The 26,828-nt window shown below is 45.5% G+C and overlaps 1 long non-coding RNA gene across 1 annotated transcript; it reads right to left on the bottom strand.

Moving 5' to 3' along the window:
- Positions 1 to 642: 642 nt before the first annotated feature.
- LOC119373441 (uncharacterized) lies at positions 643 to 19,339 on the bottom strand. The gene is made up of 3 exons (XR_005179863.2): positions 19,254 to 19,339; positions 11,308 to 11,335; positions 643 to 807 (listed from the first exon to the last, which is right to left on the bottom strand). It is a non-coding gene; the product is annotated as an uncharacterized LOC119373441 (long non-coding RNA).
- Between the last annotated feature and the right edge of the window lie 7,489 nt (positions 19,340 to 26,828).

Below are 26,828 nucleotides of genomic sequence, written 5' to 3'. Positions count from 1 at the left end.
GTAGCTTACAGCGTGCTTCTAAGTACGAGAGAAGAGATAAAACGCCTAAAGAGCGGAACAAATCAGTGTAGCTCAGCTGGTTTTCGATGGATTCAACGAAATGTTTTCGCAATCGGTTCGAGGGCTGTAAACTCATCAGGCAATTTACCCAGTCCCTCAGGAGCCCTTCATAGCACGAGGTTTAGTGAAAGAGATACAGAGACCCGTACACTGTATCGCCATAGGTCAGTATCTTATATGCAATGCTGAGTTTTCTAGTCGCTAATGGGATCAATCAGGTGCACATCTGTCACTGTAGTCGTGTGAGAATTAATGGTTTGCTGCGTAATAAAAGAAGAAGATGGTTTACTTGCTCAACACATTACGTCATCGCGTGAGGTGAGCGTGTTTCTACTCGGGAATGACATGTTCACAATATTACAAATTATTTCGAGACGCAGAGCGCTGCCTCATCTTTCCAAGGTTACTAAGTAAATCTGCAGCTTTTGTCGTGACTATAACCTAATATATTCCTGGAGGCTCGAAGGGGAACCAAAGAGTACTTTAAATATAATAAAATTATATAGTTTTCTCCTGTCGATATTTGTGTGTTTTCAAGTGAAGATAGTTTTTAAAAATTGTGATGCGAACTAACCAGTCTACTTTTCAAATCGAAAGTACTTTTATTCAGTCTTTATGACTCGCAGAACCTGGCTTCTGCTATTTTTCTGCATCGTCGAGGGCCCGAGCCTCCGCTGCAGGTGCAGTGTCAGCCGCAGCCGCGGCGGCCGCCGCATCCCTCAACTCGATGACCCTGCCTCTGGTACCCTGGAAATAATAGTAAAAGGCAAGTGTGTTTTTTTTCATCGAACAATAATTTGTTGAACTATTTCCGCAAACACAAAAGCAAAATGAACCTGGTAGTGCAGTCCCTTCAACTGCACCCACGGGGTGGATAGTCACCGTTTGCGTCATAACGGCACATCAACTTTAAGTATTCGCCAGTGTGAATGCCGCCGATCTTGAGGCGCATTTCGGTGGACGTATGCAAAGATTCTTTCCCGCGACTTATCTCTCTTCTTCAAGTACTTCTCTAGCGAGAGTGCAATTTACACGCGGTAAGGTGATATTTCTTGGTCATCATTTTACAGGTATTCTTCGAAACCGCGATGTATTTTCATTGATAGTGTCCTTTGAAAAATGTTTGTTTTTAAGGAGACGTCATGAAATCAGTCGAACAGACGGAAGAGACCATCGCGAACCAAAATAGACTTTAAGCTTTGTTTTTGCGCCTACGTCATCTACTACCAGAGCAGTAAACCTCGCACCTAGGTGTTATAAGCGTTTTACACATGAGGGTATATCGTTCGAGATTACCGAAAGAAAACACATTTATTCAAATAATTGCCTTGAAATTTGTTATTCTGCTTACAGTTCGCCCGCCGTGGTGGTGTAGTGGCTATGGTGCTTGAATGCTGGCCCGAAGGTTGCGGGAACTAACCCCGGCGGTGGCGGCGGCGGCGGCGCCGAATTTCGGCGGAGGCAATATGCCAGCGGCCCGCGTGCTTAGCCTTAAGTGCAAGATACAGAACCGCAGGTAGCGAGAATTTCCGGAGCTTAGGGATTGGAACCTGCAACCCCTAGCTACGTGGCGCGATGCGTTTAGCCGCTTAGCCAGCGCACATGCATCCTCTAGCACAATCACGGCGGAGCTATTAGATGCGAAGTACCTTATGGCGGAGTTCAATCCGGTGGTGGTGGTGGTGGTGGTGTGCGGCGTGACCGCCCTTACTGCGCACGCACATACCCCCTCCCCCTCTCCCCTTCCCCCTCTCCACTTCCCTTCTACACCCCCCCTTCCACTCTTCCTCTTAAACGCGGGCTAGACATGCCGAAATTCTCTCCTGCGCAACGCCGCGATGAGCACCAGCGCATGCCCGTCTCCTCCCCCTCTGTCTCCTCTCCTACGCTGCCCCCCTCTCGCACGCCTGCCGACTGCGTCCCCCGCTCGCCCTGTGAGAATTAACGGCCAGGCTAAGGGAAGACAAGACGCGCGTAACGTTCCTCTTCGCGTTCCACGACGCGAGGTCGGTAGCATGCCGACAGAACGCCAACAGAACACGATCGTGCATGTGCTCCGGCTTCGCATCGCCTCATGGTCCTCTTTAGCGGGAAATGGCGTAATTTTTTATATACACAATTTAGCATTCGTGGAACACGCATCTCGGAGGTGTTTCAGCGTGGCAGATGGCGCCAAGGGCCCACGGGCGCGCTTTAAGCGGACGCGCCCTGTAGGGTTACGTCGCGCCGCCTGCATGGATATACGAGCCGGAGTCCGCACTTTGGCTTTCCTTGCTGCACGGTTTATTCGTCCACCGAGTAGCGAAGCGAGGCTAACGATTGGGAAGGCGATACGAACACGGTCCTCTGTCGGTATCACGTTCTACACTTGAAAGCGAAGCTCAAGCGTCCTTCAAGTTTATTTTTTTTTCGCTGCAGTCGCAGTATGTGGAACAGGCTTTACACGGAGATCATCCGATAAAGGACTAAAGCCTGGAGCAGCGCTTGAGATGTCACATGAATTTTGTACAATTCGCGTCGACGCCGACAAAGTATATTTCAAGGTTCACCGACCGATCGCACATAAGTCTTTGATCTTTGTAGGCAGGTCCATTTCACGGGTTGCTTGAAAGGCGCGATCAACCAAATAAGGTAGCAGTGGCACGTGACTGTCGGTCCGTTGACGCCAACGCGTATCTGTCTAGGACACGATATTAACAATATATGGGGTTTTACGTGCGGAAACCATGGTATGGTTATCAGGCACAATTTAGTGGTGGTCTTCGGATAGAGTTATAGCACTTGGTGTTCATGAACATGCGCCTAAATCTAAGCGCACGGGTGTTCTTTCACTTCGTCTACAACGAAATACGGCTGCCGTGGCCGGGACATGAACGCACGTCCGGATGGATGGATGGATGTTATGAGTTTCCCCTTTATAACGGGGCGGTGACACATGTGCCACCAGGCTTTTTGCTTTTTGTTTTAGCTTCTTGCTTTTTTTGTTTTAATTTAAATGACCTAATGCCTCTACTTCGATAAAATATATCTTACAACAGGAAAAAAGACGTAAATTCTAAGTCCAGTTCTCTGCCCTTTACAGCAGACTGCCCTTATTTTTTTCCAATATTTATTTTTGTCATTTCTCTTTAATCACAAAGGCGTGCACCAGCCTTACGAGATTATCTTGTGTGATGGGCCACTTTACCTACGTTGAAGCCATGCACAACTGGCAGAGAGCGGAGCGTGACAAGCTCAACACGTTAATCAAGAAGGCCATCAAGAGAGCTCTCGGGCTCCCTATGTACACAAGCTCGGAGAGACTGTTTCGTCTCGGAATGCACAACACGCTGGAAGAAATTGCGGAGGCTCAGGAGAGGGCGCAATTCGCCAGGCTGTCCACCACGCGTTCCGGTAGGAACATTCTGCGGGAGTTGGGGACTCCAGGGACGGAAATCGAGTCTCGCTTCTGCTGCATTCCTCGTGAACAGCGAGGACGAATCACCGTTGTCCCCATCCCGCGAAACGTCCACCCCGAGCATAACGATGGTAGGAGACGGGCCAGGGCAAAGGCTCTTTTAGAAAGGGCTCACGATCAGGCCGGGGACTGTTGCTTCGTCGACGCGGCCCGGTATCCCGAGGGGAAGGCGTATGTGGCAGTGAGCATCAACCACGAGGGGATAATCACGAACTCGACAACGGTCCGGACGACAGCAGCCGAAATAGCGGAGCAAGCTGCGATTGCGTTAGCCTTGCTGGACAACAAGAGGTCCACGATTTACAGCGACTCGAGATCAGCGATTAGAGCATTTGCCAAGGGCACCATCTCGGAACCGGCCTTGCGGATCCTCCGGGACAAGAACATCGAGCCACACACACACTCGTCTGGTTCCCAGCTCACATGGGACAGATCAAGGGAGCCCCGCCAAATCTCAATGAGTCGGCCCACATAGCTGTGCGAGGACCAGTAGACCGCGTAGCTACCGGAGGGCGCGCTGAGGTTTTGGAGAATCGGGACCCGCCCACCTCGTATAACGAAATTACCAAACATTTTTACCTGGGGCGGAGACAGTACCCTCCACCACACAGAAAATTAAGCAGACCACAGGCTCTGACACTCAGGCTACTTCAAGTCGGGGCGTACCCTAACCCCGCGCTATTGCACAAGATCTATCCTGAAATACAGCCAACTAATGCATGTTCATTATGCGCAGATATCGCTAATCTCGAACATATGCTCTCGCGGTGCCCCGCGTTACACGGCGGCGAAGTCATCACGCCGTCAAAATGGGAAGAAGCTATTACAAGCTCCGGACTGTTGCTGCGGAACTATGGGCAGTCCAACGGGCCCGCGACGCAGCAGAGAGACTTGGTCTTTCTGTTCCGACGTGGGAGCGGCCCGCAACGTGCTAGGGCGCGTTCCGAGGGACCGAAACAAAGTTTATTCATCCATTTCTCTTTAATTTTCTGCCACCAATACTCTAACCGTCTCTTACCTATTTAAATCGCGGGTGGGTTAAGCTTTTCATTGTTGTCCCTAAAACACATGGCTTCATGTAGGCTCCTGCCCAAACGTACACCTGGGTGGATATCTCCACATTCAATCAAAACATGCTCCGCCATTTCCTTTTCTTCCCCGCAGCATGTGCGTTGTTCTTCTTTACCGAATCACCGAATCTTGCCTCCTAACTGCGCGTTTTAAGGGAACCCGATCTGGCTTCAAACAGTAAAGCGCTTCCCCTCGAATTACCGTGAATGCCTCCCTCCTTATTTCATTTGTGCCCTTTCGGCAATTACTCAACGCTGGTTTTTTCTCCATAGCTGCCATCCAGTAAATTCTCTCCGCTTCTGACTTCGATTAACGCTCTTTGTTGACATATTGCTTACACTACCAGCCATATATTTACTAGCGAGCCTCCTAGTACTTTTTCTCCTCTGTGTGTCCAAGCTCTTTCTATACAAATAACGGAACACCTTATCTGCCCAACTACGCTCCTTAATATTCCTTAGCCTTTCTTCGAACCTTATTTTGCTCTGAGCTTCCGTCGCCTCAAAGCCTGCCCATCCCATACCGCCCTTTACAGCTTCAGGTGTCGTCTTCCAGTAAGCACCCAACGCGAGGCTTCCCATAGTCTTTTCTTTTACATCCATTCCCGATGGCATCTCCGACCTCATGCACACCACTGAGTTCCCAAAAGTAAGCCCCGGAACCATTAAATCTTTCCGCAGACCTTGAACCATCATCATCATCATCATCATCAGCCTGTCTACGCCCACTGCAGGGCAAAGGCCTCTCCCATGTTCCGCCAATCAACCCGGTCCTGTGCTTTCCGCTGCCACGTTATACCTGCAAACTTCTTAATCTCATCTACCCACCTAATTTTCTGTCTCCCCCTCGCGCGTTTGCCATCTCTTGGAATCCAGTCAGTTACCCTTAATGACCACCGGTTATCCTGCCGACGTGCTACGTGCCCGGCCCATATCCATTTCTTCTTCTTGATTTCAACTATGATGTCCTTTACGCCCGTTTGTTCACTGACCCACTCTGCTCTCTTCCTGTCTCTTAAGGTTACACCTATCATTTTCCTTTCCATCGCTCGCTGCGTCGTCCTCAATTTAAGTTGAACCCTCTTTGTAAGTCTCCAGGTTTCTGCTCCGTAGGTAAGTACCGGTAAGATGCAGCTGTTATATACCTTCCTCTTCAGGGATAGTGGTAGATTACCATTCATGATTTGATAATGGTTGCCGAATGAGCCCCAACCCATCCTTATTCTTCTAGTTATTTCACTCTCATGGTTCGGCTCCGCGGTTACTACCTGTCCTAAGTAGACGTACTCCTTTACAACTTCCAGTGTCTCGCCACCTATCGCAAAGCGCTGTTCTCTGCCAAGATTGTTCCACATTACTTTAGTTTTATGCATATTAATTTTCAGACCTACTCTTCTACTTTCCGTATCCAGTTCAGTAATCATGAGCTGCAATTCGTCTCCCGCGTTACTCATCAATGCAATGTCATCAGCGAATCGTAGGTTACTGAGATACTCTCCATTAACTCTTATCCCTAACTCTTCCCAATCTAGGGCCCTGAAAACCTCCCTGAAAACCTCCCTGAAAACAATAGACCATATTCATACTATCAATCAGGTGATAGAGAAATGCGCGGAATACAACCAACCCCTATACATAGCCTTCATAGATTACGAGAAGGCATTTGATTCGGTGGAGACATCAGCAGTCATGCAGGCACTGCGGAATCAAGGCATCGACGAAGCCTATATAAACATAATGGAAGAAATCTACAGCGGATCCACAGCCACTATAGTCCTCCATAAAGAAAGCGACAGAATCCCAATAAAGAAGGGCGTACGGCAGGGAGACACGATCTCTCCAATGTTATTCACCGCGTGTTTACAGGAGGTTTTCAGGACCTTGAACCACCTCGTACCTATTGAATCCCCATCAACGCTCTATGCTTCATTATTGCAGCATTCCTCTTTCCATTTGCTGCCGCGGCTTTTTCATGTACCTCCATGTACCTGTCGCCCTCAATTAGCGATACTCCGAGGTACTTGTAGTCGCTCACCCTTGGTATTTCTTGGCCCTGGATTAACACCGCCTGATCACAAGGATCATTCAATACCATCAGTCTACAATTTGTTACACTAAATCCTAGTCCTGGAGCTTCACCTTCCCGTCCACATATATCCGCCAGCTGCTCCATATCATCTCGACTGTCAGCAAATAAGACAATATCGACAGCATAACATAATCCTGGAAGCTTCTGCTCAATGATTACGCTGCTCTGTTTTGTGACAGATTAAAACCAATGTTGCTACCTTGTAGTGCTTTTTTTCAAATTCACCATGTACAGCATGAATAGCAGCGAGAATAAAGGACATCCCTGTAGCAACCCCTTGCTAATATGAACGTTTTATTTGCTACATATTCCTTCCCATTCTACGCAAACTGTATTTTCTCGGTATATCTCCCCCAAAAGCTGTATACAGTCGTTGCCTGTGCCGATTTCTTTCAATATATCCCAAAAAATTCCTGATTAACGTTGTCTTACACCCCAGTGATGTCTAGAAAAACCACGTACAAGGGCCTAATTTCTATTTTAGATATTTCTGTACACTGAGTGAGAACAAACAGGTTGCCGTCTAAACGTCTGTCGACTCGAAATCCATACTGGAGTTCTCCTAAATTAGCGTTATGTTGTGCCCACGTTTCTATTTTCATTTTTACTGCTTGCATCGCCAACCTACATAGTACCGATGTCATTGTTAGTGGTCTATACCAGCGAATCCTGTCCTTTTCTCCCTTGCCTTTATATATTAAGTTCATTCTACTCTTTCGCCAACTGTCCTCCATTTGCCTGTTGTGTAATCATTTTTCTACGGCTTTCAGCAGTGCTTATTTAGTGTAATGTCCTAGTTCGTTAATGAGGCTAACGGCAATCTCGTCTAAACCCGCGGCAGTGCGCTTTAAAAATTTTCCTTCGGCCTTTTTCCAGTTGAAATTCTCCAGTACTAGCTCTTACCCGGTTGCTTTCTCCGCCACACTTTTTACTCACCGAGGAAATTCCCTGGACACTCTTTTTAAGCGAATCGGCTGTTACCTTTCTGATGTAACCTAGACCTTCGTACCCTCCCAAATTGATTTCTTCCTTCATCTACAATATGCTGTGCATTGTGACAGACTTCCTACCTAGCGCCTTTATGTGGCTCCAAAATATCATAGGTGCGGCCACATTTTTTTCATGAATCTCTATCACCCAGCCTTCACTTTCACCTTTATTTTTGCCACGATCAATTTCCGAACAATGGATTTATCCTTAAATATATTTTCCCATATTTTATTGACTTCCTCCTGCGGCCGCTTCTCCTTTTTTGCCCTTCTATGCTGCCGTGATGCTTCACGCCGCTTCTCAATCGCTTCCCGGATTTCCTTGTTCCACGAACTTTGCTTCCTCTTTCCTTTGCAGCAAATAGTTTTCTTCTCTCTCCCTATCACTTACGTCATAGATGTAACAGCTCACAATACTCCCAGTCTTTGTCTGGTATTTTGCATACTTCTTCCTGGACTCTTGCGGCTATATTTATTGTTTGCTTGTCAATTAAATACGACGTCCCGGACTTTGATTCCGTGCTCTTATTGCCAGTTTTATATCCCATTTGTAATGTTATTCGTTTATGATCACTACCCAAACTTTTTATCCTTTCCTCGTCTCTTCTCGTTTCTCTCAGTTTGTGATAAATTTCTTCATACATGACAAAATAATCAATACTTGATTGTTTGTTTCCGTCTTCCCACGTGATCTCGCCGTCACATTTAGTCCCCGTGTTAACTATCTCCAGACTATGTCACTCGCAGAGATATAGTAATAACTTCCCATTGGTGTCTGAATATCCGTCAAGGTTATGTCTGTGGGCATTCACATCCCCCAGATGAATGATTTCGGCCTCATTACCAAATTCCATAACATCCGCACTCAATCAATGTACTATCTCCTTATTCTTTTATCTGCAGTTATTTCCCGTCCACAAATAGGCAACCCCTAGCCACGATTTCTTTTCACCTACTGTGCCCAAAACCCAGAGGTTCTCTGAACACGTCTGTTTCACTCTAACGCATTTGGCGCCCCGGTGAATTAGCATTCCTACCCCCCCCCCCCTTTCCTTTCTGATATGATCCTGTTGCACCCTTCCCAAACACAATTTTAACATCTGGTGGCTCTTCCAAATCTCGAAGGTGGGTTTCTGTAACCGCATCAACGTCTATCTGTTCTTTGTTTACCTGCTCCTCAATCTCTAGCCATTTTGCCTTTTTCTGCCACCCTGCATATTTATGTAACTAATCGCAACAGGCGCCTTCTCCCTTTTTGACCTTTTTTCTTGTTTTTCGCAATATTACCCGTGAAAGAGTCCTGGTTGTTTTCCCTGTTGCTAGCTACACCGGAATCCGAAGGGCCCGCATGCCCCCAAAAAAGCTACTGCGCGTCCTGCCAGTCGCCAGCCCACCTCATGATCAAGCCTCTTATCGAATTGAATCCTGTCTATTTGGAAACCGCTCCACCTGTGCACCTCCCTGTTTATATTCACTACCTGAAAACCCTTCTCTCGACTAATTAGCCATATATCTTTGCTTGCGTCGACAAGCGCTCTTTGCGAGTTGCCGTTGCGTACTGGTACTTCCGGTACTGTGCATGCTACAATTTGCCCCTGGGGAGGGCGGGGGCGAGGACACGGTGCGCATGTCCACCTCTTTCACCAAGGTCATCGCTAATTCTGACGATTCTTTATTCAACATGTCATCCCGCAATTACCACGAGGTTACGTCTGTCAGCTTTAGCTGCGAGTTTTTCACCCGCTTGCCTGATGACTGTCCCCAGCGGATGTCCTGGGCAACTTCCCTATCGAAACTCTTTTATCGCCTTTCACCCTTTCTTTGATTGCCTCTGCGCATCGGACTAAATTTGAGTAACCGGCAATAATGACCTTCTGTAACCTGCACCTGGCTGCTGGTTGGGTGACTAGCGTGAGTCACCGCTGCCGCTTTGTCCCCTCCCTCCCTTAAAACTAATTCTCGGAAGCTTAGCCCTGCGACCACTGCACCTGCCTTGGTCATGCCTGATTATCCTTTCACCTCTCCCTCATGTGTGGTCGTCGCCTTAATGCTTCCACCGTCATCTGCGTCTTCTTTGTTCCCTTTGACGACCTTCTATAGGCCCTCCTCGGCTGACCTGAGCCTTTCTTCCATGGCCTTCGTTTTCTCCCGCTCTGTCGCCAATGCATTCTCCAGCTCTGAGATTCTCGTCATGAGCCCACTCAGGACAACCATCATGTTTTCCATTGTCTCCTCGAACTCACATTGTCTACACTTGGCGTCAGCTTCTTCTTCAATGGAACATGGAAATGGAAGATGGAAGACGGAAGTGAAGCTCGCCATAATACGTATGGCGAGCTTCACTTTGCGCTTGTGCGTGCAGAAACGTTTCCGCTATCCACCCGAGCATAAACGTCTGCATGGGTCTGCAGACGTTCTTGGCTCCGTATGACATCAGCCCATTTGCCAAAAATGACGTTATCCGATGCCGACTCTGCGTGGAAGCTATACAAGAACCAGAACCAAATAAAACGCCTCTGATGAAGTAAAGTAATATCACAATCTTTTGAATAAACAGCTAAACACACAAGGATGCATGAGGCTATACGACTGATTGAAGTAAATGTCATAAGATTAAACGTGGTGAATGTAGGGACGAATATGTGCTGGTTGAGTGTTACTTTTCTAAAGCGCATTAGTATGCAATAAGAAATAATGCTCCGTAGGTCACTAGCAAAGTAATATAATACATAAATGCCCTAAACATTTCATTTTTTCTAATTTGACGCGTATATGTTGCGTTTTTTATGTTATCACCGCTATGCTATTATGCGGCCTTGCAGGGAAATGTTGTCTGCGGCCACACCGATCCCCTTGCAGAGTGAAAATCGTGTAGTCGCTTGCGTCTTTGCTATTGCACCCTGATAAGTGCAAGCGAGGGAAACAACAGTAATCTTTGGGGAAGGGGGGAGGGGGATTCCATAGCTGCAATTCATGAGCTCAGGAAGACATAAGTGTTGCTCCTTACCTATTCAGCTCTAATTTGTACCTCAGTAAGCCTAACGGTGATCTATGCACGTTTTCTTTGGGCTATCGGATTCACCATTCTGTTTTAAATAGCACCATTCGAATAAATAATGCCGAGTGTCCCAAGTCTCTATTCACAACCAGGTTCCTTACACTCCATAGTTGCACCGTGTCTTCTTTGAGCTCCTAAAGGCGAAATAAACTTTCGAATGGGTAACGATCGCTGGCAGTCAAAAGGAGCTTGCCTAATGAAGCTATTCCCTCAGAACCCAGCGGTTGATGAAAAAATAATGCCAAGAAATCGCTTAAATTGATTTTTCCTTGACGGCATTGTAACAGGCGTTACAGAATATTCGGTAACTATTTTTATTTATTTTGAAGTCTCGGCTGCCAGCAATAGAATTTTTAGCTCTCAGTATTTCACTTCTGAGCATTTCTCAATAATTTACCGAGTTACACACAGTTTGCAGTTGATTGACAATCAAGAATTTTTTCCCTTAGGTGCAGCGTAGGTATTGCTAAACTCTTGTCAACAGGGCGCGAGAACTCATGCCTAGCCATTGTTGCGGTGCTCCGTTGTGCGTAAAGGGTACCAAAGTATTTATAATTTGATGTTGTTACCCATTCAATACTTACCCCTCTCGGCGCAAATGCCATGTCACTCCTGCAATAGAAATCTACGTTGAGAAAATATATTTGTAACGCAGTAATCGTCATTATAGCCTGCCGAGCCAGAGTTGATTTGGAGTCAAACTCGATCCCAATAAACAAGACGAGACAGTGGACAAAAATTTCTTTAGCTTGTAATATCGCACGGTACGCGGTGGCGCTGTCGGCTACGTTGGGCGGTTTCAGTATTTTTCCAATGCACAGCTATTCGTGGGTCGCAGAAGTTTATAAAGTAAGCATTTCCGGTACAATGTATCTATAAGAGGGGCAATTGCTAGAGTACAGCTCATAGGCTTCATTTATTTATTCATTTTACCTTGTAGGTGCACTAAGAACATTGTGTAAAGGGTTTACAAGCGAAAAATACTATGATAGATAAAAGCAGGTAAGGCAACCGACATAAGTACATGGCATAATATACACAGATTCAGTAAAAGGATAAGCAATGCAGTAGAAACGATACGACAACCAAATAAAATGAAAAAGCGAGCCACTTAGCAGGCTACTGTAGTTGGAAAGCGTGAATACAAAAAAGCGGGCATTTATAACACATAATTATTGGGTTATTAGCCATTCAGTCAGTGAACATCCTCACGAAAAGCTTCTCGATTCAGTTACGTGGCGATACCACCGGAAAGGCAGTTCGAAGAAGCAACGGCATGTGGGCAAGCAAAACAATTATACGCTTTTCATTTACAAAAAAAAAAAACCGAACGAAATCCTGGCTATTATGGAGGCTTTTAGACGTGTTTTTGGCTCGCTGAAGGGGAAGATAGCGCGTCTTGTCACTGTAGACATATAGATGAAAAAGACATAACAATCTAATTGTACGGCGCTTATCCAGTTTCTGGAGAGGGATGTCAAGCCTAATTTGGTTTACACTTATATAACTGTCATAGTTACGAGTAATAAACAGGGCGTACCTATTTTAACACCTTCTTGCATATTAGTTAGGTACTATTGATGAGGCGATCACACTGACGAATTTGGTGAGCAACCTTCACGTTTTCAGTTAATTCTAGTGTTCAGAATTGCCACACGTACTTTGTCACGTGCTGCTTAGGATACATTGAGAGGCGTGAAAATATTCGCATTGCCAAAACTGAATTGAAAAGCTGTAATTCGGGAGTACGAATAAAAGATATTATGAGGATGTCAATTTCTCAAGGTTTCTTCATAGGAAATACGCTTGCTATGGTAAATCTAAGCCATGTTAATGTTGAAAAATAACGAAGATAGACATCAAACTTTTATCAGCGGAGTGCGCCACACGAAGTTGGCGCAGCGATTCGCCATTAGATTTCGAGAGCTCTTCACAGTAATGAATAGTAATGAATGTCGCTCTTCACAGAAATCAATAGGTGGTAGAATATACCAGGGATTTTGTCCTCTGCCGACGCATTCATGCTGACAATAAGAATAAAAGATGTGGAAGGACCTTAGGTACTGGGATGAAGAATCTTTATGTTGCGATTGTCGCTGGATCGAACATTTGGACAAGTGGACTGGTCTTCGACAGGGTAGGAATAATAGTGTTTTACGTGATCACGCCAAGCTTATTTTACAATAAGCTTGGCGTGATCACGCAGTATGGCGCCATCTCTCGGGAACAGCGCAACTTATCCGCGCTAGTCTCCGAGCAGAGATAAGATTTTGTGAGCGCGAAAAGATAAAAATCAAGTGTACATTGGCGTGAACCTGCCTTTGAAACGTAACTGTTATCCGCCTTTGGAACGTCGCTGTTGAATATCGCAAATAAAAGGCCAGAGTATGAGACGTTACAGGTTCAGTCACATTGTGAATAAACATTAAGAACACGGTAGCAACATTTTCAGTTGCTTGGGCATTAACTATCGATTTGAAACTAACTAACTGATTTAAACTTTTCAATAGCAAATCTGTTTATGGTCGCGGTGTTCCAGCAACATCTCCTAGAGGCTCGCAGCTCCTAGCGAGTATGTAGTACCACGGCCGCTACATAAAAGAAAAAAAAAAGGTGCGTCCTCTTGCGTCGCGTCGCCTAATAATGGGCGAGCGCGCATCAGCTGAGTTGGCAGTTGCGGCCGCTGTTTTTGTTGAGGACGCCACTGCTTCGGTACATATAGCAGACGCTCGTTCCTGCTAGAATGTGTTTTTTTTTCATCATTTATGCGTATTCATGTGCTTTTTCTTGTGCTTTCTCGTGTGTGTTTTTTTGTGTGTGTGTGATCCTTGCCTCTTGTTTCGTGCGCTTGGGTACTGTTCTTTGGTGGGCGTGCATGTGGCAGCCGGTTTTTTTCGATCGGTGCGATGCCGCGAAGCTGTTATACGCCACTGTGCAACTCAAACGCCAAAAAAGACGCTACTGCGAAATATCACGAATCTACAGGGTAGGGAAGCGTGCCTGAAGAATACTTCTCGCCATAGACCGTCGGGGAAAGGAAGGAAGTGGGAGCCAAACGAAAGGTCGCTGATATCTTCATTACGTTTTACTGAGAATGACTGTAAAATGAACATCAATGTGATGCTTTTGCTTCCCAGTGTGGTACCGACATTCTCTCGCGGTGACAGACACTACAGGCAATAAAAAACGCGCATTCCCAGAAAACGCCGTCGGAATCCAGCTCTTGACGCAGTAGCTAGGGCAGGTGACTGAAAGCTCGCGAGAAAGCCCAAAGGTTAAAACTTCCTCGCACCGTCAAGGAGAACAATTGCAGAAATGGCTGGCCGATCGAGATGAAATGAAGGAACGCCTCTTAAGTTATGAAAACAGCAAGGACGTTGAGGTCTCTCTTCATGCATTACAAAAAGCGCAAGAAGGAGAGAAAGCTGCCGTTTTTATCAGAAGTGGCCAGTTTGCGCAAGAAACAGCTCGTGTACAATGAAGGTATTTTGTCCTGTTGACATGAGTTGCGAGAAAGAGTCAGGTGCAGTTCCTCAAGTAGCAAACCACTTGTTATGATTCCTCTTTCAAAGACGGATATCTGACACCGGTGGGCTATTACCTCACAAGATGCCTCAAAAACGACACGCCTTTTTTAATGACACTGGAAGTCTTAAATTTTCCATAAGCTGACGAACATTGATATCTGACTTAATAACGTACGACCAGGCACGTAGCCAGAACTTTATCCTTGGGGGGGGGGGGGGGGCAAGGGGGTGCACTTGGCGGGTTAACAAGGTGAGTTTCAGCCAAGTGCGGGGGCGAGAGGAGCTCTTGGGAGAGACTTGCCGATGAGAAACATTGGCAAGAGCTAAAATGAGTTACAGAGAAAAAATAGAGAAAAGTTACATTTCAGGAGGAAAGGCATGTGGGTCCTCCTCAGTGCCTGCATGACTCCCCGCTTCTTCATGAAGGAAAGCGTAAATCCAATCAGAATAATTCCTAATAACGAGAACTCTTTTTCATATCGGGTGAGTCAAGTGGGCAACCATCATAGACAGTATTGAGGCCAACTCTAGAAGAGATAGCCACTCCTGTATAGGCGAACTCTTCATATATGGGGTAATCGGCACTCCTACGTACGACTTCAACATTGAACCTGTAATGTCCAAATAAAAAACGCGTTATTTACGGCGTGATCAGAGTTAGTGTCACGCGTACCAACGCGACCGTGGAAGCGCTTCTCCGTGAACCGCTCTACCTTTGCAGGGGCGCCACAGCAAGTGGGATGGGAAGCGGGGCCGAGACGCAGTTTCGCGGCCACCCAACAGGGAGCACCTTTTTTTTATATATCCGTCATGGTACCACACAAATTAGGCAAGACCCACTGCTCAACTCTGCGGTCCAACAAAAAAAGAAATGAGAATGTGTCGATAGCTATAGCCTAGCGGGAATGTGCCACATAATTTGTGCAAGCACCACTACTCACCTCCGGTCCACTAAAACTAAAGAAGCTATCTGTAACTTGTCTGAGCTTCCCGCGTGCCACATTTTATGCACTAAGAGCGAAATCGGCATTTGTTTACGGCCAGGAGGCAAACGTATGTCATTAAGAAGCACGGTGGTTTCTCTCGAGTGTTCCGCGGTAGGTGAAGTCATGCGTGTTCCGCAGGAAGAAGCGTCAACAGGAATGGGCGCCTGAACGGTAACTATGACGTCCTTGTGATGCAGAAGCTCGCGCAAGACATGCCGGAGCCAAGCGCAGGCGTAACTCAGAAGATCCGAGCTTCCAGTGATAGAAGCTGAGGTTAGACGTGAACGCCTTCCATCAGACCTTTAGTTGAAAGTGAGGCCAAGACGAATTGACGGAGAAGGCTTCACTGTGTCATGAGCCTTCGCGACTTTAGGACGGTGAAGCTGGCTAGTTTATTTCAGTACGTCTGCTATGAGCGATTGTTTGAGGCAAGCGCGTAACATTGCTATGAATCTGGCCGCTTAATGCATTTACGTCTGTGTGACACAAACAGAACACGCTGCTGGAAACAAAAGTAAGTGCACTAGATAGCCCCAGCGCCGGACAGTATCGAGATACACCCTTTTGTGTATCGGCGTATCTGTCTCGATATCTATTTCAAAAATGTGCTTGTATCTCAGTAGTGAAACACTTTTAAGATGTATCGAATGTATCACAATAATCTGAAAGGCACGGGTGCCTAGTTACTTTTATTTGTCGAAAAGGAGCTAACATGTTTAATAAGAGGAAAGAAAACCCACAATGGTAATAAGCGCGAACAAGGGACACAGTACTCGCGAGAGAGCAGAGACCCAACGATATTGTTCGCAGCGCAAGACAGAGCTGCGTGTTTGTTCTCTCGCCTTTCCTGCGTCTAGTGTTCGTGCTTAGTACCACCATGAATGACTTGTTCCCACTTGGCCAGCTTGCAACCTTGTTGAGAAAGAAACACTTTTTGTGCTGAGCCAAACAAAGCCGAGCCGCTGGTCGGCGACATGGGAAGGTTGGTGGAGAGTTCCCCGCTGATGGCCAAATCGGTGAGGCAGTATTGTCGGCTTTTGCCGACGAATGCCGCTGTCTCTCCAGGCCGGCGCAGCACCCGTAATTTTTTTCGGTAACTGGTTGACCCCATTACAGATATGGCCGTGCTTTTATTCGTTATAACACGAGCTGGTGCTACTCCATCGCGGTAGAGAGACTTTTCTCGCTCGCGACTCCCGTGTTAAGGCCAAACCAATGCTGCCTAGAAGAGAGCCTAATATAGCAGCAGGTGCTGCTTCAGAGGAATGAACGCAGCAACCTTCTCCTCAAAACAAGTTTTGGGTGCAAAATAAATGTATACTTTTTCTTAATTCACTGGTGGCAGTTGGTGATCGGAGTGACATGGTTGTCTGGCACGTTTCAATGAGCTGCAACATCATTCACAATATTATACTGCACCCAATAAATGTCTTTACGGAGCATCAGCATCCCCCAATAAAAGAAAAATTGGGGCAGCCACGCACTAATGGTGCGAATACTGAGGAAATTCCGGAGCTGGTGGCGTTACCCTCCTCCTCACCATCACTTCCAATTCCCACCCCTTGCAATACTATCTGCAGTAGACATGGCTATGCTGTACTTCACCACCTCCCCTCCTCCTTTCCCTCCTCTTCACCCCCTATTCCTTTTCCCACTCGCTTGCTATACTACAGTATAAAAGCCTATGCGTTACTTTCTCCCCTCCCCCTTTTCCTCGCTACGCACCCTCGCATCTCTTGTCCTCACTTCCCTTTCTCACTACCTTGCTACACTATACTCTACAAGGCTCTGCTATGCTCTGCTAGTGTGCCTCGTTAGCCGAGTGATTACGACGCTCGTCTTTGTATCATTGCTATGCGGCTTCGAATAGCTTCTCGCGAAGATGTTTTACTAATGCGATTATTGGGCGCGAGATCGACCTATAGGTGGCAGCAGCGTCACCGCGTTAGTGTGGAGAGGCGGTCGGCGGCGCGTATACAAACGCACACAGCGGCGCTTCGTTGTGAGCAGTTTGAGCCGATTGTTGGCGAAGAAAATGCGTTGATTGCTGCATACTGGTAATATATACACTCCTCATTGTTGAATTGATGCACAAAGATCATCCAACGTTCCAATTACTAGTGAGAGAAGCGCAATCTGCAGATGAAAGGGATGATCGCCCTGGATGACAGTCTGCGCTTACGCACTATACATATATTGTTGTTTTCTCTGTACGTGTTTAGCTTATGTTCTGTGTACTACGCACCGCTGCAGCACGACTGAATTACTTAAGAGTTTACTTCTTGTTCATATGTATACCAGCCCATATTCCTGTGCAATTAGTTCAATAGCACTGTTCGCGCGAATACGCATACGCAGTAAGAGTGTTTAGCACAAAGTTTTCATCGACTGATTACGTGCACGACAGTATTGCAACAAAGGTCCGGTTATTTTGTGGAATAAGTGTCTTTCTTTTTTTCAGAATAATAACGGCCGCTACCTTCCGTCAATTTATAACAACTCCACACAAACGCTCAAGAAAATGTGAAGAAAAGGATGAGGTTTTGCGTGAAATATACGACATATATCTCAGGCACGCCGTCGGGCTAAGAGCACGGGTGGTTCTGCATAAATTTCGTGCGAAGTTCAAATTGCGCGTGGCAACATCGTTTTATCACTGCCGTGTCATTCCACTGCCTGTTTTTTTTTTTTTTTTTTTTTTGAGGGACAGTTTGAGTACCGAAATCTCAGACTTCATCCGATAGAAATATTTCGCTGTATTGGGACCACGACCGTAAAATAAAAGGACATTTATTCGCAACTAAAGGTCATCATGAACTACAATACCGCAGTTATACACCTAATAACCACGTGAAAGTGCATGAGCCTCGTTTTTGTTGACCACGGAGTCGCTAAAACGCTGCATTTACACACAATTTAATGATCCTCATGTTTGCGACTATGCCAAGCGCACTTTACGATGTGCTTGAACCAGAAAGCGGCACCAACACTGAAATGATTCTGGCGAACGAAGGGTACGACACCAATACACCGCCCTCTCGAAAGTCGCGCTCACTGATCTTATTACAATGCGCATGCAGCCGAGCAAGCCCATTTGCTTCTGTACACAATGTTAGGTATACGTACGAGCAGTTAAAATCGTGCTAACATAACAGAACAAACCGCCCTTTGAGAATGTGCAGGACGTACGCGCACATGCAAGCACGACGTGGCTAGCAGACGACGCAGGGAGCAATCCACACTAGGCGCGCTTCAGCCAGTAGCCCTCAGGCGGCGACTACGCTTGATCTCGCGGCCAATAGGCAGAATGCGAAAGGCGGCAGGGTGATGCAGTTCCAAGCGAAACAGGCGCGGAGCGTTGCCTCTAGGCCGAGAATCGCTAAAGAATGACACTGTCGCTGTGCTACTGACGATTCAAAACCACAAACGGAGAACAAAGGAAATGGGTTTCGTTAAAGGAACTCTTCTGTTTAACTTTCTCGCAGAGGATCTGCCCTATTTTTGGGAGTTTGTAGTTTGGCGTGCCTCGTCTTCATTGCAAAGGAGCTCATTTTATCCGGTCAAGTACATAGGCCTATATTAGCACCCGCGACGCTCGAGAAGGAGTTGAGAAACCGCAAACTCACCTTGTTTTGTTTGTTTGTATATTCGTTAGCGAGTCGGGTTCTATACTTTGCTGTCTTAGTATGCCACACTCCTTTTTGGGAGCAATGCCCTTACTGGCCGAAGGCCGACGGTGGCATGCTCACACAGTTCCAAGCGAAACAGCCGCCGAGCCGGCCGAGCTTCTTCGCTAGGCCGCTAGCTTCCCTACCATGTCGCTCTTAAATGTCTCTTAAAACACAGCTGGCAGCCTAGATTCCGGGGTATGCGCCTGTTCCTAATAATCAAGAAGTAGCGCGCCCGTGTTCGTCCCTCTATATGCGTGTTCGTATTCCCGTTAATAAACATCTGAAAGCTTCATAAAAATCAGCAGCATTTGTTAAAATGTTATCACGTGCTCATAAAAATACTTACATCACCAATAAACAAACTGCCAACAAAACGAAGGCACAGCAATTCTTCTTTGCAAACATGGCGACCTCAAGCTGACGTACGTCTCAACGAAAGTTCAAACTGTAAATTTGAGCGGTACCTCAGCAGCTTTATATAGAAATAGTCGAGTGGCGGCTATAACGCAGAAAAAATATGTAAGGTGACTTTCCCAAATGACCTTGTTGACAGTTCGAAGAAAACGTATATGTGTCTGGTGGCAAAAAAATTGATACGTGTCGCAAATACGCAATATATATAAACAATGAATAAGCAAAACTTCTTCTTTCTACCGTAAACATAAATTGTGAAACACTTCGAAGTACAATATAGGAAAAGAAAACAAATATTAATTCTATCCTAACAGTTTCAGCAGGCGGTCCAGCCTTCTTCGGAGGATGTAATTGTAATGATATAGCACAACCAATGGCACAATGACCGCCCGCCCAGTTTGGGGCCGAACGAGGTTTGCAAAAAAGAAGACAAAGAAAAAAAAGAGAGAAAAATAACGAAGGAAGCAACGGCGACAATTCCTTTGCAAGGCCATTCGTCAGTGGCTGCAAAACGAGGGAGGGAAATAACAGCGGGAGGAAAGAAAGGGAGCCGCCGGTGCCGGGCGAGGCGGGCGGGTCATCCCTGTCTCTTCGTGATGTAGATAAGAAGGGCGGTTTGAGCAAGCGACCGAGGGAAAGGGGCAAAGAGAATTGCCGCTTCTACACATACTCCATACATACGGAGTCCAAGTTCATATGGTGCGGTGGTTAGGCAGTGGGGCCGGGCCGTACACACACGAGCAGAGATACATACGACCCGCTCCAGCTTTGGGAAAACATTGGCCACGATGGATGGCTGAAAGTAAAAAAAGAAACGAAAACAAAGAAGGAGCACATGCATGTAGCACCGATTAGGTCTTTTCTGACGCGCTCGGTGGTTTACTTAGCGTCCTTTGCGTCTTAACTCACGTGTGTTTAAATAGATAAAATAATTAATTCCCTTTCTGTGTGGTACGATTGGTCGCGGAGGCGCGTCAATCACCCAGGGCTCTCAATGATTCCGAGGGGGAGTGATCTGAAATTCTTTGTGAAATATGAGTCCCGCTGTTCGCGCTCTCTTGTATTCTGAAAGCCTGATTGTGGGAGTATCCCACTTGTGTGCTCGAACGAGTGACCAGGCAGGTTAATGGGTTTGGAGAACGGCAAATTATGGAGGCCTTTCACGTCTGCCCTGTGGTTGCTGAAACTTAAACGGTGGGCGGTTTCTGTCTGTCCGATAATATTGCTGCTGGCACACTTCACAGCGAATTTAGTGTACCAACCCGGCGAGACAAAATTAAGGTCGTCTTTAATTTTGTACTCAAAGTCCGAATAGGAGGCTTCGGCAGTATTTGTGGTCAGGATGTGTTTGCACACCCTGCAAACAGGTTTCCCGCATGGCCTACACCGATAGTAGTCGGATTTTCGTGTTTTCTCCCTGACCAGCAAGTCTCTCAGGTTTTTATTTCTTCGGTAAAGCACCTTGGGTGGGGTGTGAAATACACTCGACTACTCTGTTTATGAATGTTGAAGTGGCGGCTGAATATAGAGTTGACCCGAGGGGCTGCAGCGGAGTACGTGAGGATTAAATTTGTCCCTGACGTTCTATCTTTATCTGCGCATTTTGGAGGCGAATCACCTTAGGGTCTAGGTTTGTCCTTTGTGTGGTGTTATAAACATAACCGATGTTATAAACAAAGTCGGGTATAAACATACCCGATGTTTATACCCGAGGAAACATGTCACACGTGTGTGTATGCTGCGATTACAATTACGATTATAAAGTTTGAGATAAAAGTCATATGCAACACTCAAAACACCTATGAAATATCTTAATAAAGTAACATGGAATAATAATTAAAGGCACTACGTTATCGAAATTAACAAATGGCAATCACAGTCCTGAAGGATTAATAGTTTGACCATTTGCTCTCGATTTCACACACCAAAAAACAGTTGTAATGAAGGGAAAACGGAATCCAGAACTCAAGACGATGTACGAATTATAACAAAAATTGAAGACCATTAAAGGGGAACCAAATAAATACATTTGTGTATACAGACACCTTACGTCACTCAAGTTACATTCACTGGACAACGCGCGTGTGACGTACGGTGACATACCGGTACAATTTTTTTCTTCCATTTTGAACCCTCGGCCCAAAAAGCGAGCGTGCTCATTTGTATTGTCAATGATTTTTTGTGGGTACTTTTGACGCAAGAATGCTGCTGTCAATTCATTTGCGTCGGTGTCATATTGTGTAATTTCAGACCAGATTCTTCTGTATCTGTGGGATTGACAGTCGATGACGCCTGTTTTGCAGTGGCGGGGGTGACTCCTGTGGAAAATTTCTGCCTTACCTCTATGCTTTCTTTGTCTCTCTTTATTTTAGAGCGCAGTTTAGGCGCCCATTCCTGTGTTGAGCGGCGTCGCTGTCGCCGTCGGTGTAATAACCGTTAAACATCAAAAAAATAAAATGAGAAATAAACAGCTCAAATGGTGCGCCTATACAATGCTCTGGTATTCATCAACAAACACTGTCATATACACGCGGCTTCCTCGCTGGAAGTGGGCCGTGTAGAGCGCTAGTGCATCCCACAAGAATCCGACCAGGCTGCGCCTGTTCTTCTTGGCGTCTGCTTAATGGCTTCTGACAAAATATATAATTTGTGGTCTCACGGCATCGACGTCTGTCTGCCTGTTTCCACAACGCGATAGGCGGCAAGTGAAGAAGTCATGTTACCTGAAACGTGACAGTATTCATTTTTACTTTGTAAAGACGAAGAAATGCTAAGTACTTAAACTGTACGTGTTCTCGGAAAGAGAGAAGAAGTATTAGAGTAGGAAAGGCAGAAGGCTAACCAGTTTACTAAAACCGGTTTGCTACCCTACACATGGGAGCAGGGTGGGGGAGATTTAAAGATACGTTGTCGGGAAGCCTTGAACGGAACAAAAGAAGTCGACGCGCCATGCAGTGCGTCACCTCAGCATCTCCGTGCACTCGGCTGATTGTAAAGTTCTTTACTCGAGTTTAGCGCAACCGTGTCCATTGCTCTGCATGGCGTATGCAGAGCGCGTGTTTTTCAGCAGAGTGGCGCACCGTAAGAGCAAATTCATACCATAAGGTCTAGGTATCAGGGGTGACTAGCGTACTATCGCAAACTTTGACTTTCCTTTAACGAGCGGCTGTACACTGATAGTGATGTGTACGTGTGTGTGTTTGCGCGTATGATACCCCTCTCTATATCTCTCTCTTTTTCGTACGATTCTAACTTTCAAACTCCCCCATAGGTTTCGCCTTTCCAGCTTAGCATACCGGTTGTCCTACGCTGCCTACTATCCCTGTCTTTCCATCTTCCCCGTTTTCCTTCCTTCTCGACTATGCTTACTCACTAGCTTGTTGTATGTGATGCAACGAAAACTGCTAAAATCGCCCAATCTCATATTTTTATTCTTGAAGTCTGCTTATGAGCACTAAAGTGGAATAGAACAAATAAAATCGTTTGCGATCCATATATGTTGCACCACTGGCCCTTTGCTTATGGATAGAATTTTGCGCAGTGTGGTGACATCACCTCTCACTTACGGGACGGCAAAATGTCATCACAGCATGCCCTGTGAATGCGGCCTATACGCATTAAATATTCCTGTGCGACACCAAAAAAAAACGAAGCTTTCTCAGAATAATCGCATGGTCCCCCATTCCAAAAAAAAAAGATAGCTGTATGATATTGTCCCAGTGCAGGCTTTCTGCGAGCGAAAACGAATTTATATTCGTACAATAATTCTTTTGTCAGAGAGTATAACGCTTTATATTTTTTCGGCAGCTTTATTACATCGCTCTGCGCAGCCTTCTTGGATTATAAGGGTCATATTTATCGCCTCCTCACATTAGAAAAAAACCCGCAGGTGAAATGCTGCCAACCGCTTTTCCGTAATCCGAAAACATCACACATATGATGATGTAGAATACATAGCACGAAAAGCCCGTTCATATTGTTAGGAAGAGCTCCGCAATAAAGAAATGAAACAGCAGCTGCTACGGAACATAACCTGTCACGTAGGACCATTTCGCACGCATTATTCGTAATCGTAATTGTAACCGACGTAAAAAAGAAACGCGTTTCTGTAACTTCAACATTATGTATACTTAAAGAACAAATGTGTTTTTCTGAGGTACGAGGTAAGTCAAAATTTCGCAGGCCGCTATCCGAAGTAATCCTATGGCAGCATGGTCTGACAAATTTTGACCACCCCTGTACATGTAAAAAAAACAAGCGTTAAGAATGTATAAAGTTAATTCACATGCTTAAAAACCGACAACGCAACTTCCATCTTCACTGAAACAAACTTTATTTTCCAAGAATTACAAAGTAAAATACACCCCGTAGCTTCGACAGAGTGTAGAAAAATTGTCAGGGAAGCATTATTTCCTTTGAGTATCTTTACATCTGGAATTTATAATACAAGGAAGGAATATCCAACTTCTAAACGCCCATGTTACCCGTAATATTTACACAATGGAAGGTTACTGCACAGGTTTGTTCACTGAAATAGAAAAGAGGAAAAAGATGTCGTGTAATCACACTAAGCGAGTGCAGAAGCAAAAATAGTGCGATTTCATTTAATAGCCTTACGTGCACATTACGTTGCCATTACATAGCGCAAATGTATGGCGCCTTACACAGTGAAGCGCCCTCTAATAATCTGCAGCTAAAGTGCAGAATTTCACATGAAAATACAGCAGATCTCAGGTCTTGGGGCAATAGATGTAATGCAAAGTAGTCAGCTTGGAGCGGCACGCACCGCATTGTTCGTTGTCAGGTAAATCAAGGCATTCATGACACGAGCGCAGCATTCTGTGGCATGTGAATCATGCCGTACATGACTTACATGGAATAAAATTCATGTTCCACCTGTAATTTTACTTCATCATGCAGTCGTTCCATACCATACCAATTTTGGTACATATCCATTTAATGAGATGGCCCCAAGAGTCCCATGACCGTGTATTGCGAATCAAGCCGTACATGGCATATATGTTACGAATTGTGCCTCAAGCCCCGCCACTTAACTTCGTCATGCCCACTTGTCCCGCCATAACCATTTTGGTATATTGCTCATTCCACGCTAACTCTCCCAGGCTTGCCGCTCCACCATCAGCGAATTGCTGCTCTCTATGCAAAGCAAGAAGTGTACCGACGAAATATTTTTGGCGAAAAAATGTTTCAGTGCCGCAAACCGGATGTGAAGTTTTCCGAAAAGCTCCAAACTTATCGCTCGTAAAACGCATTTTCAAAACACTTCTTTTTTCTAAGTTGGACCAGGGCAGAAGTTTCCCCATAAAGCGACCACAGGCTTGTCACCTAAAACAGGTTTCACGAACGTTTCCGATTCCGCGAGCTCTTTATGCGCCCTTAAATATAGACAATATGACCCATCCTGGGGATTTTTTTCATAGAAAGGCAACATTCAGTGAAATGAAAAAGTTTGAAAAACCTGACGCTAGGAAGCTTAACATTGAGGTTGTCCTAGTAAAATTATGCTAAATAACGTATTTAGTAGCAACATTAGCTGTCTAATGACTGAGAAAGTTTGATCAAACTACTTTTTCTTTTAAGGAAAAAATATTTTTGAAGCTGCGTTGCGCCGGTGTCTGTTCTTGCTCGTGTTTTGTCTGAGCAGTAACGCATCCAGCGGTAAGTACAGCCTTCGTGGGCGCGAGGTTCGTAACTGCTAGTTGAGGAAGAGGCGTCTAACCAGCGTCCGCGACAATGTATACGGTACAGAGAAAGCTACTTTAGAGTTCCCTGCAAAACAAGGCCCCTGGGGAAAACCGCTCTGCAATCCCATTCGACGCAAAAGGCTCGCCAGAAGTCTGCGAGACTGCTCGGATTCTTGGCTCTTGGGACCTATGAACGTTTCCCTGTATCCGTAGGCCAGCTGTTGTTAACTTTTGAACATTTCATATAGTTAGCCACTGTCAAGCGTGTGCTGTTTTGCTGTTAGCGAACTTGAATGCGCACTGTTCTAAGTTTTATATCTATTATTAATTTCTCGCTACTTGTATTGTGCAGTAACCACTGATCGTTTCAAATATATGTCTGCTAGTTGCTTTTTTCTTGGTCTGTTTTTATATTATTCTGTGTATCGCTGTGAAACCTATGAACATCTTGTTTTTTCCCTGACTCTTACTTACTCTCTCTGCAGGCGTAGCGAGTGAATGAGTGTCTATGCAACGCTGAAAACGAAGAAATCCATTAGAAACTCATTCGGAAATCTTCACGTCCCGTACGTAGCATCAGGCAGCATCCTGATGCATCAGGATGCATTAATGTAGATTGGGATATGGATGGATATTTAAAATTCACGCATTGTCCTTGTCACTCTCTTGCGTTCAAGACAACACCTCACCAGCAGTACATCCTAGCATTATTTACATGCATCACGTATCATTAGGTTCAGCAATCCGTGTACACAATAGTTTGCCTTGCAAATAAATCTTGTAAGTAGCCGTTTAAGGCGTAACACTGTCTTTTTAGTGGAACGTCTGGTTGAAAGCTGGACAAAGCTACCTGACGGCTAAAAACAACTACGTAGTGTTCGCTACAGCGCACACTAACAGAAGGTAAACTGGATTACTTTGTCTATGACACAGCTAAAGCCTGTAAGTCTGCTGGGCGTAACGCGATTCTTTTTTTATTTGTTTCTGAAATACAATGGGGCACATTTAGTGGGCGAGGGTGTTGCAAGCATGAGAAGTGTAGCACGTAAGATAATTCGATGTTCGCCATCTAAATTTTATTGTATCATACTTTTTCAACGTATATTGATCAATAGTGTGTCAGGGGAATAAGAAAATTATAACATTTCGAGTGGATTTTACTCGACCGATTATGTCGATGGAGCTCTGGATACGGGAGGAAAAATAGGAGCACACGTGCGCGTAGCAAAATCTAGCCAGTTTCAAATTTCCTGCAGTATTCTATATATTTTATGCCTACAGTAATAAATAATATTTTCTAAATGACTTCCTGATTTCACGGAACTGAAGTGATGAAGTGATGTTACCGTAAATATGCGAGATTTTTACTAGACGTTTTTCTCACCCGAAAGTCGTAGTAAGACTGATTTCCAGTAATTGTATAAAACATTGATGGCGATTGCGGCCGCCTAATAGATCCTGAGGTGATCTATTAGTGAGGAGATCTGCTGGAGAGGACAATTATGAGAGCCTTCTCCTCAGGCAACGTGTTACGCAGCAACGCCGTGTCACTAGAATTAAGAGCGAAATGCAAAATTTCTTCACCACTGAAATGCTACTTAGACAACGTGCACTTTTGCGAGTGAGTCCCAACGATTTGGTTCGTTTCTAGATTTGCATAGGCATTCGTTCACTGAGTTGGGCTGCTTTATGTAAAAGTCTCCTATTTAACACTGCAATGATAAGGGGGCACAGTTCACCAGATCAGGGTGGCCAGGTCTAAAAACAAAAAGTAGCCAGAAAATCGGGATAAATAGCGAAAA

The sequence above is a fragment of the Rhipicephalus sanguineus genome, chromosome 11 (genome assembly GCF_013339695.2).
Source record: "Rhipicephalus sanguineus isolate Rsan-2018 chromosome 11, BIME_Rsan_1.4, whole genome shotgun sequence".
In the NCBI taxonomy this organism is placed as follows: domain Eukaryota; kingdom Metazoa; phylum Arthropoda; class Arachnida; order Ixodida; family Ixodidae; genus Rhipicephalus; species Rhipicephalus sanguineus.
Note: the sequence above shows the minus strand (reverse complement) of the source record. Positions and strands in the feature narration are given on the sequence as shown.